A 13,040-nucleotide genomic window follows, 5' to 3' on the forward strand; every position below is an offset into this window, starting at 1 on the left:
CTTATCGCAACTGAGGTGACATGTGGCATTCTTGACGCTACCCCAATGATTTCGGGATCATCAAGGAGGGTATTATAGATAACATGGAGGATCAGCTTAGGTATTTTCGAGCCAAGATTGTTGCAGGCCAGGTTGGAGCCTAAGCTCCCTCATTCCGGGAGTTTAAGGTGTGTGGTGTGTCTAATTTCTTTGGGATTATGGACCCCATCACGAGTCGACGCTAGGTGCTAGACATGGAGAATGTCCGGCGCACAAGTTTTTTCCCTGAGGCGGCAAAGGTGGGATTTACATCTTGTATGTTGAGGGACCGAGCTAGAGATTGGTGGGAGGAGGTTACCCGTAAGGTGGGGTCAGCAGGTGTGGTTGAGATAACTTAACCGGAGTTTGTGATGAGATTTGATCAGAAGTTTGCACCGTCTATCAAGGTGCAACTATTGGTGAGAGAGTTCCAGGACTTGCAACAGACTACCGAGATTATGGTAAAGATCTTCGCCAAATTTTGGGAGCGAGCTTTATTGGTTCTATAGTACGCTGCGGACGAGGAGATAAAGAAGACCAGATATCATTCCATGCTGAGAGATGACATTCAAGAGTTTGTGAGTTTTTCAGGGTGCAAGACCCTGAATGAGATGGTAGAGAAGGCCCAGGAATGGGAGATTGAGTTAGAGCTCTGCACAAAGCAGAAGCTGGAGCAGGTGCAGACCATTGTAGGTCAGGCTAAGAAGCCTAAGACCTTCAGTTCTTACAGCAGAGGCCAGTCGGGCCATGGCCGATGTGCCAAGTGTGGGAGGGCATATAGTGGAGCTTGTCGGGTTACAGGTCCAATATGCTTTACATGTGGCTAGTCGGGCCACGTGAGCAGGGATTGCCCCAAGAAGGGCTTGATTTGTTTCCATTGCAACAGGACCAGTCATAAAAAGGTTGATTGTCCAAGGTTTCCAGGAGGAGGAGGAGCAGTGGCGGCACCTGTGCCCGCCACCATGAGGATCACTAATAGCCGCCCGATTAAGGTGGAGATCCTGCAGTGAAGAGTTGCGCATTTCAGTTGAACATAGAGGAGGCCAGAGCAGTGCCAGACGTCGTGACTCGTATGTGATCTATTTCATATCTTATTTATTTTATTGTTATGCTTATGCTATTATGATCTTGTATAGGGACCTTCTTGGTCAAAGGGTTGTCGGATCATGTTCTCTTTGATTCGGGGGCTACCCGATCATTCATATCTCTTGCACTCGGCAAGAAATTTTGGGATGCTTTAGGGACTTTAGACTCCCTACTTGAGGTGGAGATTGCAGATGACCACACTGTGAGTGTTGCGAGGGTGTATCGGAGGAGTACCCTGAATGTGTTCGGGGAGAGGTTTCATATCGATCTGGTTCCTATTCTGTCGCGGGGATTGAAGGTGATCATCGGGATGGATTGTTTAGGGCCCAATGGGGCCATGATAGACTGTGAGCGTCAACTAGTGAGAGTTTGAACCCCAAGTGGGGGAGATTTGGTTATTCATGGAGAGAGAGCCTCGCATGGACCAACTCCTTGTTCGGCCGCGAGGGCTAGGAGGCTCCTTCAACAGGGTTGTTATGGGTTCTTGGTTTATGTTTCAAATACAAGGGTGAAAGCCATGCCGGAGTTGAGCAGTGTTCCGGTCATACGAGATTTTCCTGATGTATTTCTTGAGGAGTTTCCAGGGGTGCCTCCGGAGAGGCAAGTGGACTTCTGTATTTATTTAGTGCCTAGTGCGGCTCCAATAGCCAAGACATTGTACCGTCTAGCTCCACCTGAGATGCAGTTTTTGTCTACGTAGCTTCAAGAGTTTCTAGACCGAGGGTTTATTCGTCCGAGCAGTTCCCCGTGGGGAGCATCGATCTTGTTCGTGAAAAAGAAGGATGAGTCACACAGGATGTGTATTGATTATTGGAGTTGAACAAGCTAACGGTGAAGAACCGTTATCCGCTTCCAAGGATTGATGATCTGTTCGATCTGATTTAGGGTTCATCTTGATTTTCCAGGATTAATCTTCGGTCAGGGTATCATCAGATGAGGATTAGGGATAAGGATATACCAAAGATGACTTTTTAAACTCGCTATGGTCATTATGAGTTCATGGTGATGCCATTCGGGCTCACCAATGCTCCAGCAGCATTCATGAATCTCATGAACCAGGTTTATAGACCGGTGTTGGATCGATCTGTGATTGTCTTCATTGATGATATCTTGGTCTACTCTATGACTAAGGAGCAGAATGAGCAACATTTGAGGGAGGTGTTGGAGATCTTGAGGATGGAGAGGTTGTATGCTAAATTCTCCAAATATGATTTTTGGTTGTGAGAGGTGCAGTTTTTGGGGTACATCATTAGTCAGGAGGGTATTTTGGTTGATCCGGCCAAAATCAAGGCGGTGATGCGTTGGGAGGTTCCGAAGAACGCATCCAAGATTCGAAGTTTCTTGGGTCTTGCACAGTACTATCTGGGATTTCTCCAAGATCGTCGTGCCCTTGACCCAATTGACCAAGAAAAGCACGACCTTTCAGTGGGGTCTAGATCAGCAGACGACATTTGAGACCTTGAGGCAGAAATTATGTGAGCCCCCATTTTAGAACTACCCGAGGGATTGGATGACTTTGTAGTCTATTATGACACTTATAATTTGGGTTTAGGGGTTGTTCTGATGCAGAGGGGGGCATGTGATTGGTTACGCAACGAGGAAATTGAAGCCTCATGAGGCAAATTATCCCACCCATGATCTGGAATTGGGGGCGGTGGTGTTTGCTCTCAAGATTTGGTGGCACTATTTATATGGGGTTCGATGTACCATTTTTATTGATCACAAGAGTTTGAAGTATTTTATGGAACAACAGAATCAGAATATTTGATAGAGGAGATGCCTTGATGTAGTGAAAGATTATGATTGCTAGATCTTGTACCATCCCGGGAAGGCTAATGTGGTGGTCGATGCCTTGAACCGCAAGGTGGCAAATTCCCTTATCCGAGATGTTTTCCTAAGGATAACGGTGATTTCACCTCTATTAGATATGATCAAGGACGCTCAGGTGGAGGGACTGATACAGGAGAACTGGAAGGTTGAGCGGATTCGGGGGCAGATTCCACTATTTGTTCAAGAAAGTTGGGTTTTACTGACTCAGTGTGGCGGAGTTTGGGTACCTTCGTTCAGGGGTGTGAGACAAAAGATATTGGAGGAGCTACACAAATCCAAGTTTTATATTCATCCGGGAGCCACAAAGATGTATCCAGACTTGAGGTTGAGTTATTGGTGAAGTTGGAGGTTACATGGTTTGTTAAATAGTGTTTGACCTGCAGGAAGGTCACAGCCAAACAGCAGAGACCCCACGGCAAGGTTCAGTCCTTGCCTATCCCTATTTGGAAATGGGAAGAGATTACTATGGATTTTATCATGAGGTGTGGATTCCATTTTGGTTATATTGGACAGACTGACCAAGAGTGCACATTTTATTCTGATTTCCGAGAGTATCTCCGCCGAGAAATTAGCAGATATTTATGTGCGGGCGGTGGTGGTCAAGCACGGAGTACTGGTATCTGTGGTCTCGAACCGAAATGTTCGATTCACCTCCAAATTTTGGAGAGAGTTTCTTGAGGAGTTGGATACTCAGTTTCATTTCAGCACCGCTTACCAACCGCAGACCTATGGCCAGTGCGAGCGAACGATTCAGACTCTCGAGGGTATGCTTAGGGCTTACGTATTGGATTTCGAAGGGAGATGGGATACTTACATTCCACCATCAGAGTTCTCATACAAAAACAGTTATCGTGCTAGTATTGACCGACCCCCATTTGAGATGATGTATGGTCGAGGGTGTAAGACTCCAGTTTGTTGGGGTGAGGTGGGCATCGATTCATTGGACGCACTGAGGTGGTTCTTAAGACCAATGAGTTGATTCAACAGGTGCGCGACAGGTTTCAGGTCACGTAAAGTTATCAGAAAAGATATGATGACCTACGTCGTTCAGATCTCGAGTTTTAGGTCGAAGATTTTGTTATGTTGAAGGTATCACCTTCTAGGACCCCTTTGGGTAGGTTGGGCAATCTACACAAAAAAAAGGTGATAGAGAAAGGAGTTGCCACCACAACATTGCCTCTCATGTTTCCAAGCATTGACCACCATACTTCTAGGCAAGACATGTTTGTCCACCATACACCCAAGCCTCTCTCTTTGCCCTCCACTCTATAAAAATTAGTCCAAACACTCCCTCCTCATCACTTGCACTTCAATTTTCTCCATCTCATTTCCTCTCAAGCTCCATTATTCTCTACAAGAAGATTTTGAGCTCTTCTTCATCAAAGAACAAGTTCTAAGCTCCTTGAACCACCTCCATTTCGAGATCTCACCAAAAACTCAAGCTAGGTTCAAAGATTCTTCTTCTTCTTCGTCCACATCTCAGAAAACCCCAAGGTGAGTTCATACCCCCTTGTTTTCAATTTTTACATGTTTTTGGGGAGGATACAAGTGTTTTTGTGTTAGATCTATGTATATGCACACGTTTATCTGTTTAACTTTTAGATCTTTACTTGAACATGAAATTTATCACTTGGATCTTCATAAAAACCTTGAGAAAATATGTGTTATCACATATAAAACATTTAAACTTGTAGATCTGGGATTTATACACTTAAAATTGAAAAAACAAGTGTTGTGAACAGACATGGATGACTTAATCTCAAAAATCAGCCTTTGACAGAAAAGTTTTAGTCCAATATTGGACTGTTTTGACCCCCCTTAATGGTAATATTTTTCAAAACTGTTTTACATGAAAACATTTCAGGTTATTACCTTTAAAATGACTACCCTCACATTTTTATATGATTTTTCTACAATTTTTGGCAAATTTTACAAAAGTGCCTATCATATTTGAAATAATTTCGGACCAGCCTGTAAAGGTGAGCAATTTCACACTTGTTTGAGGTCGTTAAAAATTATGAGAAACATCGTGAAGAAAGTAGACAAAATTTGCAAACTTCCAGAGTTTACGGATCCAAATTTCGACTAACGATGATTTTTCTACAAATTTTCCAACAACCGGGTCAAAAAAGTCAAAAACCAGAAAAATGTGGATTTTCACAAAAAATCAAGCCAAAAATGATATTTTTGATAAAAATGGGTTAAATATGTTATCTTTACCAAAATAATAGCCATAAATACAACTTTTGAACAAAAGGGGGACTAAAGTGTTATTTTTACTAAAATTGGGCCTTAGTAACTCATTAATATGTTTGATAGGTCCTGAATACTATTTATATGTTTATTTGGCCTCATTGACCCGTTAACATGTGCGACGGACCTTGGATTCTATTTGCGTGTTATTTGGATCTGTAAATACCTTACATGTGAAATGGGCCTTAGTGCTCCTTTTACATATATTTTGGGCCCATGTTATGTAATATCATTCCTATCGGGCCTTTAAATGACTTACATGTTTAGCGATGCCTTAGTGGTTCACTTACATGGTTCATTGGGCCTGGGAATGAGTTTTATATGTTTTTATTCTTTTTCCGTGTAAACTTTGATTAAGGATCTAGTGATACGTTTCATTTGGCACCAAATGAGTGTACGAACGTAGCCTGTAGTTATAACCAGAGCCTCCTAGAGCGAGGGCGTGAGTTTGTGTATAGATCTATACGATGGTGACACCCCACACCTGAGCTGTTCGCTAAAGTTAGACTAGGCCATTCTATGGTGACAAACCATACCTTAAGCAAGTCGGCGTCTAATAGACGTCATGACAGGTAAAACTGTCATTATCAAGTATGGTTATAATGGCTCACTTAGAGGAATTAACATTATAAAATTTACGGGAAACCTTCTTTTTGATAAAACGGTAATCTATACGCACTGGTACTCAACCACGGGGGTTGAGATTCCAACATTATCTATCGCAGACAACATCGGGTTGTCTGGAATCATTCGCTTTCTATTTTCACAAACATTAACACACATGCATTAATATAAGATCAAACACAAATATTTCAAACCATTTATTTTTAGAAAATATCATATTTCTGAAAGCACTATGAAAATTATTCTAAACAAGTACAAAAACCATTTTTATACAAAACTGCTTATGAACTCAGCAACTTTTTAGTTGACGCTTTTTAAAATGACTTGTATTCTCAGGGATCCAGTAACAGGTAATAAGCTCGGCTATGAGATCAAGTGGTGTGACTTCAAGACTTTGGTTGTTGTTGCTTTGATTACTATTTTACATTTGTTATGATACTGTACATGACGTCCTCCGCCCCCGAATGTTTCCGCCATTCATGTTTGGGGGTGTGACAGATTGGTATCAGAGCATTGTTTATAGTGAACTAAGTATATCAACTGATAAAAGATATACAGCTATAAATGCAATGGGACTAAAACACTCTAACCAAGAGTTATACTTTTAAATATAAAAATATTTTTGTAAAAGAATACACGCGAACATATATACAAACAAAGTATCATAATTAAAACAAAACAAAATTATTAAAATTGTTATATAGCACGAGTAGGCATTGGAATATATAATCAGGTCTGGGATGAATATAGCATGATCAACTATAATTATTCGAGAGGTGATTAGCATATTCCTAGGAATGGTCGCGGTGTTGCAACAAGGTCTAAAACTTACCAAACTTTTCATACAAAGAAACTTAGGAACCAAACATAAAGTTCAAAATACTATAGGAGTATTTTAAGTACCATATGATAACTTATGTGAAAACTAAAAGATCCTTGCTGGCAGGTCTATAATTGCGGAGTGTATGCTCCAAGGTTATATATAATTAAGATTTCATATACTTATAAGCACTGATCGTAGCTCTACTACATGTTCCTTGTTTGGTTGTGGTTTTATAGTATAATCACTCAATCGAAAGTCTATTTAATCTTAATCATATACAACTGGTATATATTGCATAATTATAGGAGGAGCCAATAAGGATCACCATGAAAACTATTAATATTCTCTACACATCCCCATTCTCGCACGACGACATAGTTAGATATAACCACTCCACTACATCAACTGACAGAAGAGTCGAGGAAGATCAAAAAGAAATTCATGAGGAGAATTAGAGAAGTAAACATACGAGGATCAAAGAAATAGAGAAACCACCAAGGACCTTTAACCTATTAAGAGTATATGTGAGAAACTCACTCAAACATTCAAATTCAAACTCTCCATTATGAAGTAATGAGGATCAGTGTCAGAACCCGAAGCACGACATAAAAGAGATTCAACATGCCTAACAAGATCAAGGACACCATATAGATACCAGGAGATAACAAATCATTACCACTGAGAATAGGGCAGAGAACAGAGGGAACCACTCGTGAGGCATGTGAGGTGATAGAGAACCTGATGTGTCATACTGATAACTAATAAATTGATATAACCTAGTAAGTTGGTGATTACACTACTCACTCTATGTGTTAGGCTTAATGGTTTATCCATCGTGACAAATAACAGTAAATCGAGTCACGAAATTTCAATTGAGAACGCTTGCTATTAAAAATTCATTAGTTTATTTTGAATAAACCTCCCTTATGAATTGTTTACAAAACACTTTCGGGTCATGATACCTTCTAAGCTAAGATATCTTGGGTCTTATTACATTCGATTTATAACCACTGCCAATTTCTTACCAACCTTACATCTTTTGAACATTATAACAGAAGGATGCCTCCTCGAAGATATAACAGGCGTAACAACAACATGTCAACAAATCCACCACCGCCTCCATAACAGTTTGATCATGTTGCATTCCAGGCTATCATAACTGCCGTTGTAGCAAGTGTCATGACTCAAATTCATGTGAATGGTGCTAGTGAGGCAGGAAGTGGTACTAACAACTTTAACTTCAGAAATAGCCACGGACACTCTAGGGAGTGTACATACAAAGAGTTCATAAACTGCAAACCCAAATCCTTTAGTGGAAGCGGGGGAGTCATTACTCTGATGCAATGGTTCGAAAAATCAGAATCGGTATTCGAGATATGCACGTGCCCGGAAGGAAGCAAAGTTAAGTTTGCTGCCTGCACCTTCTCAGACAAGGCCCTTACATGGTGGAATAGTCATGTCAAGTCACTAACACTCACAGTGGCAAATTCAATAGGCTGGGAAGGCCTGAAAGCATTGATGATAGAAGAGTACTACCCAAGGGGTTGGTTCAAGTCTTTGAGTTTATATAACTTGTATGCACTTAGTAATCATGGTAGGAACCAGTATTTGTCACTTTTCATATAAAAATTCTAAGCATCATATATCACTCTTTAAACTTAAGAAACAAATATATTTTGCTCTCAAAGCTAAAGGCTACACTTCAAGTTATTCAGAAAATATAGGAATTTCTGTAATATCACACGAACATTTTCAAGAAACAATAAACTTACTTTCTAAATTAAATAATTATGAACTCACCAACTTAAATGTTGATACACTTTCCAAATCACTTGTATTCTCAGGAAACTAATAAGCAGGTTCTCGTACAAGTTTCAAGAACATGGAGCATAGTAGCTTCAAGTCTTTGTTTTGTTATCTACTTTTGAAAACAATCAATATATGTTATGTATTCAATGTAAACACTTTATTATCTATACAATGGTTTTTGTTGCTTTCATTACTATTTTACACTTTTTATGATATTGTACATGACATTCTCCACACACGAATGTTTCCGCCGTTCAGTTTTGGGGGTGTGACACTCCTCCTCTCTCGTCTGTAACTCTAACTCAATCTCCCTGCGCAAGGCATTGGTCTGAAGCTCAGCTAATATCCGGTATGATGATTTCACCACAAACTCCCGTATATCCCTCCTCAATATGCTCATATAATGACTCATACACGCATGCTCAGTAGACACGTGCTCAGGGCAAAACAACACCCTCTCATGGAACATCTGTGTAATCTTAGTCACCGACTCTGTCTTCTGCTTGAGAGACAGAAACTCTTGGGCCAAACATTCCCTTTCCACAAGGGGAACATATTCGTCTCAAAATAACTAGGTGAACCTCTCCCATGTCACTGCAGCATGATCTGCAGGAGTAAAAGTGGTAGTCACAAACTTCCACCAATCCTTCGCCCCCGTGCGAAGCTGGTTCAGCGCAAACCGAACCCTCAAATGACCAGGACAAGAAAATGTGTAAAAATACCCCTCGATGTCAGACATACATCTCATCGGCACAATCGGATCCTGAGTCCCATCAAACTCTGGTGGCTTCATGTTTCTGAAATCCTAAAACAACGAGTCACCTCCATGTGGCCTGGCAGCAACGATAGTTGCGGTGGCTGCAGCAGCAACTGCCTCGGTAACAGCGGCGTACCGCTCATCAAATGTCTCGATCAGGTTGGTCTTAATAGACCCAAACATCTCTGGAATCACCTCTCATATGGTTGCGGCCACCTTATCATGAATCATCATGCGAATCTCATCATCGCTAGTCGCACTGCTCCCCGGAGTGTGGCGGTACCCACCATGAAGTCTCTGAAACACAACACAAAATCATCAGAGACTCGCTCGAGTATACTCACACTTTCCCTACTTGCTCCTTAGCATCCTAAATATTCTTACTTGGGTTGCATACAGATCCGGTGCTTTTAGTAGTATGGGCCCAATATTACCTTCCACACCAACCTGTAGTCACCCTAAGTCCTCCTCCTAGGATCCAAGTTCACAAGTACTCTAACTCTCACGAATAATAGACTACCCTCTCAGTAGATCTCTCATATGATCATCTAGGTATCTCTCCTAGAGTATCTCTCGACTCAAACTCTCTCTCTCTCTCTCTCTCTCTCTCTCTCTCTCTCTCTCTTTAAGTAACTCCTGCTAAATACTCTTACTCAACACATACTCAAAGCACATAACAGATAACAGTAGCTCCTAGGCTAAGGCATCACAAATCAGGTAACTCTGGTCCTAAAGTATGAAATACCTAGCCTATTCTTTATCATGCATAACTAATATCTCATAAGTATCTCATAACACAAAAGTAAGGGTATTTTGGGAAATCACCGTTCGGGCTCTAACTGATTGTACATACTGCTCCAACTTGTTTTCTATTAAAATTATTTCTCTTTTTTAGAAAAATCTATTTTTTTTTTGAAATTTTTTCTCAAATCCTCAGTTTGAGTCCAGACACACCTGAAGATATATCTGAATCCCTCAAACCAATGCTCTGATAGACTGATACCAATTTATACCACCGTTAATTTTCAAACCAAATTTTTCATTTTTAAAACACATAAAACTCATATATTATATTCCATATAAACCATAAGTGTCTCAAATGTCAACATAAATCCACAAGTAAAAATCACAATCCCATAATCATAAAAATAATCTCTCTCTAGTGTGTACTATCAAGTCGGTGCCTTCTCGTGATCCTAAGAGGTACCTAAAACACATAACACATAACACGGTAAGCACGAAGCTTATTGAGTTCCTCAAAATACCACACACGGCTCATTAGCCACTCAAGGCTATGAATGAATAAGACCCTCTGGTCAATGTGTCTTAGTGGGACCCTTTGGTCCCACAACTCGGGTGGACCCTTCGGTCCTAACTCAGTAGCTCAGAATAATACACTGCACAAATCACAAATACATAATGCAAGATATCACAATACTCAATATATAACACATAAAACCCTCCGGTCACACAAAGATTACCACTCCAGGTAAAGTATAGTGAGAAGACTCACCTCGTAATAACATAGGTAAATATGTACCCCTCAAACTTGAATCACTAAATCTAGCCTCCTCTTATTCACATATGATAATTGACTCTAATTAACACTTTGATCAAAATTCTAAGTAAGCTAAGTTACTTCCTCTCTCTCTTTCTCTCTCTCTCTCTCTCTCTCTCTAACTCTTGGAATGGGAAAAAGACCATTTTACCCATCCATGGTCTCCATAAGTCATGATTGGTCAAACCCTAAAATCAACAGAAGTCAACTCGAGTCAACAGTCCATGTTGACTGAACTCGTCGAGTGCATATATGCAACTCTTCGAGTCCTATCGATATTCTAAGAATCTCACAAAAGTCCAACTCAACTCATCGAGTTGACCCGTCAACTCGTCGAGTTACCGCATGGTCAGATCCATCAGGGCAACCCTATCTGACTCATCGAGTCCTTTTAGACTCTTTTCTCATTCAGACGTTTTTAAGGCATAAATCAACCCCAAACTCTAGATCTAACCTCCCAAGGCTTGAATATCACGTAAACCCACAAGCTTTACGTCCATGCATGACACTTAGGGCTTGAAATGCAAAAAACGTGATCCATTAAGGGTTTTTCACTCAAATTCTTTGTTATGACTGAATAAAGATGGTACCTTTGGACTCTAGGGACCTCACAAGGTCCAGATCTGAAGTCCAAATCTCTAGATGAACTCAATACACTCAAAGTCCCAATAATAGATGGAAAAAGCCCTAAACTCCATAAACATGAGATCTAACCAACATAATGATAATGGTGTGGACTTTTTACCTTTTACAGAAGCTCTGGACGAAATAGCAATGGATCTAACATCCCTTTCTCGTTCCTTGCTTGAAATACTTCCCTTTTCTTCAAGAGATGCACTAAAACACCCAAGGATTAGCTCTATAACTCTCTTAGCTCACTACCAACGATTAGGGTTTCACACAGGGGAGTAGGGTAGCTAGTGAGTTGGAAATGAGGACATAAGTTTCCTTAAATAGTCCCCAAACCCGGGGATTTAGGGTTTCCTCATATAGTGCCAACTCGGCGAGTCAGCATCTCTGACTCGTCGAGTCGGTTATTTAACCTGCGTGCTCAAATCCAACTCTACTCGCAAGTCGAACACAAAACTCGCCGAGTCACTCGTTAATTCCCAAAAATAATAATAATAAATAAATGTAATACATGAGAGTCGGGATGTTACACATGCTTAGCATTGCATTTAACATGTAATTCTTATACATCTTTTGGTATTGTTTAAACAAAAGAAAATATTTTTTGCATCTTTCAAAATATTAATTATAATTTTTTGGAGGATCAATTTGAGTATTGGATTGTTATCTTTCTTACTCAAAATGAGTTGATCATCGGGTAGCTCACCAGACATTTCATTGTCTAATTTATTTTGGATGTATGTTCAAATTGAAAGGCCGATGCTTAGGAGTTAGCATGGATTTTAGAAGACATTGACTTATAGGAAACTTGAACCTTTGTTATGATATCTAATGAAAAACCTTGCTCCATAAAAATTTTACTCCCTCCATCTCAAAATTATTGTCCACACATAAAAAACACACAAATTAAGGAAACATTAATTATCATTAACGTTATTAAATAAAATTACAATTATACCCTTTTGTTGCATTTAGTTCTATGATAGTTGTATTTAATTTAATTGTAGTTTTACTAATAATGAATGTTATTTTGGTAAAAATGATATTTATTTTTTGAATGGGACAATTATTTTGGGACAAACCAAAAATGAAAAATTAATTTGGGACGGATGGAGTATTAAACTTTTGGGATCGTTAAGCTTTTTCGCATTAAACTTGAAACTTTTAAATATTACCATTTAAAAAACTTTGTTGAAAATGATTTTACTAATGGGCCCTGGCGAGGGGTGTTATAAAGACATGTTATTTTTCCTTTTTGAATCGGATACACCCTAGCATCTGACTGAAAAAGTAGCTACCAAACGCTCTGACCGATCAGAGTGTGTATGTCTCTTAATTGAGCCATTAAAAGGCTACCAAATATTCATGTTTTTGTTTTCAAGATCACTTAGACGTTGCATGGATGTCAAAAATTATTGTGGGACCCTACAACCCTACAAGGCTCGTTACCGCATGTGGGTTATTTTTACAATGTTTTCGGGTTCAAGGACGGGAGGGGGTGTTACCCCCGTTTAGTTTTCGGGGTTGGGTGTGGGGAGTTCCGTCAAAATACCTCATGGGGCCCAAAAATAATTACATTATTTTAACTATTTCATTTATAAAAACAAATAATAAACTTAACTAGTCATTGTGAAATATATATATATATATAT

This window comes from Lactuca saligna, chromosome 3 (assembly GCF_052625555.1).
Source record: "Lactuca saligna cultivar CGN05327 chromosome 3, ASM5262555v1, whole genome shotgun sequence".
Taxonomy (NCBI): Eukaryota; Viridiplantae; Streptophyta; class Magnoliopsida; order Asterales; family Asteraceae; genus Lactuca; species Lactuca saligna.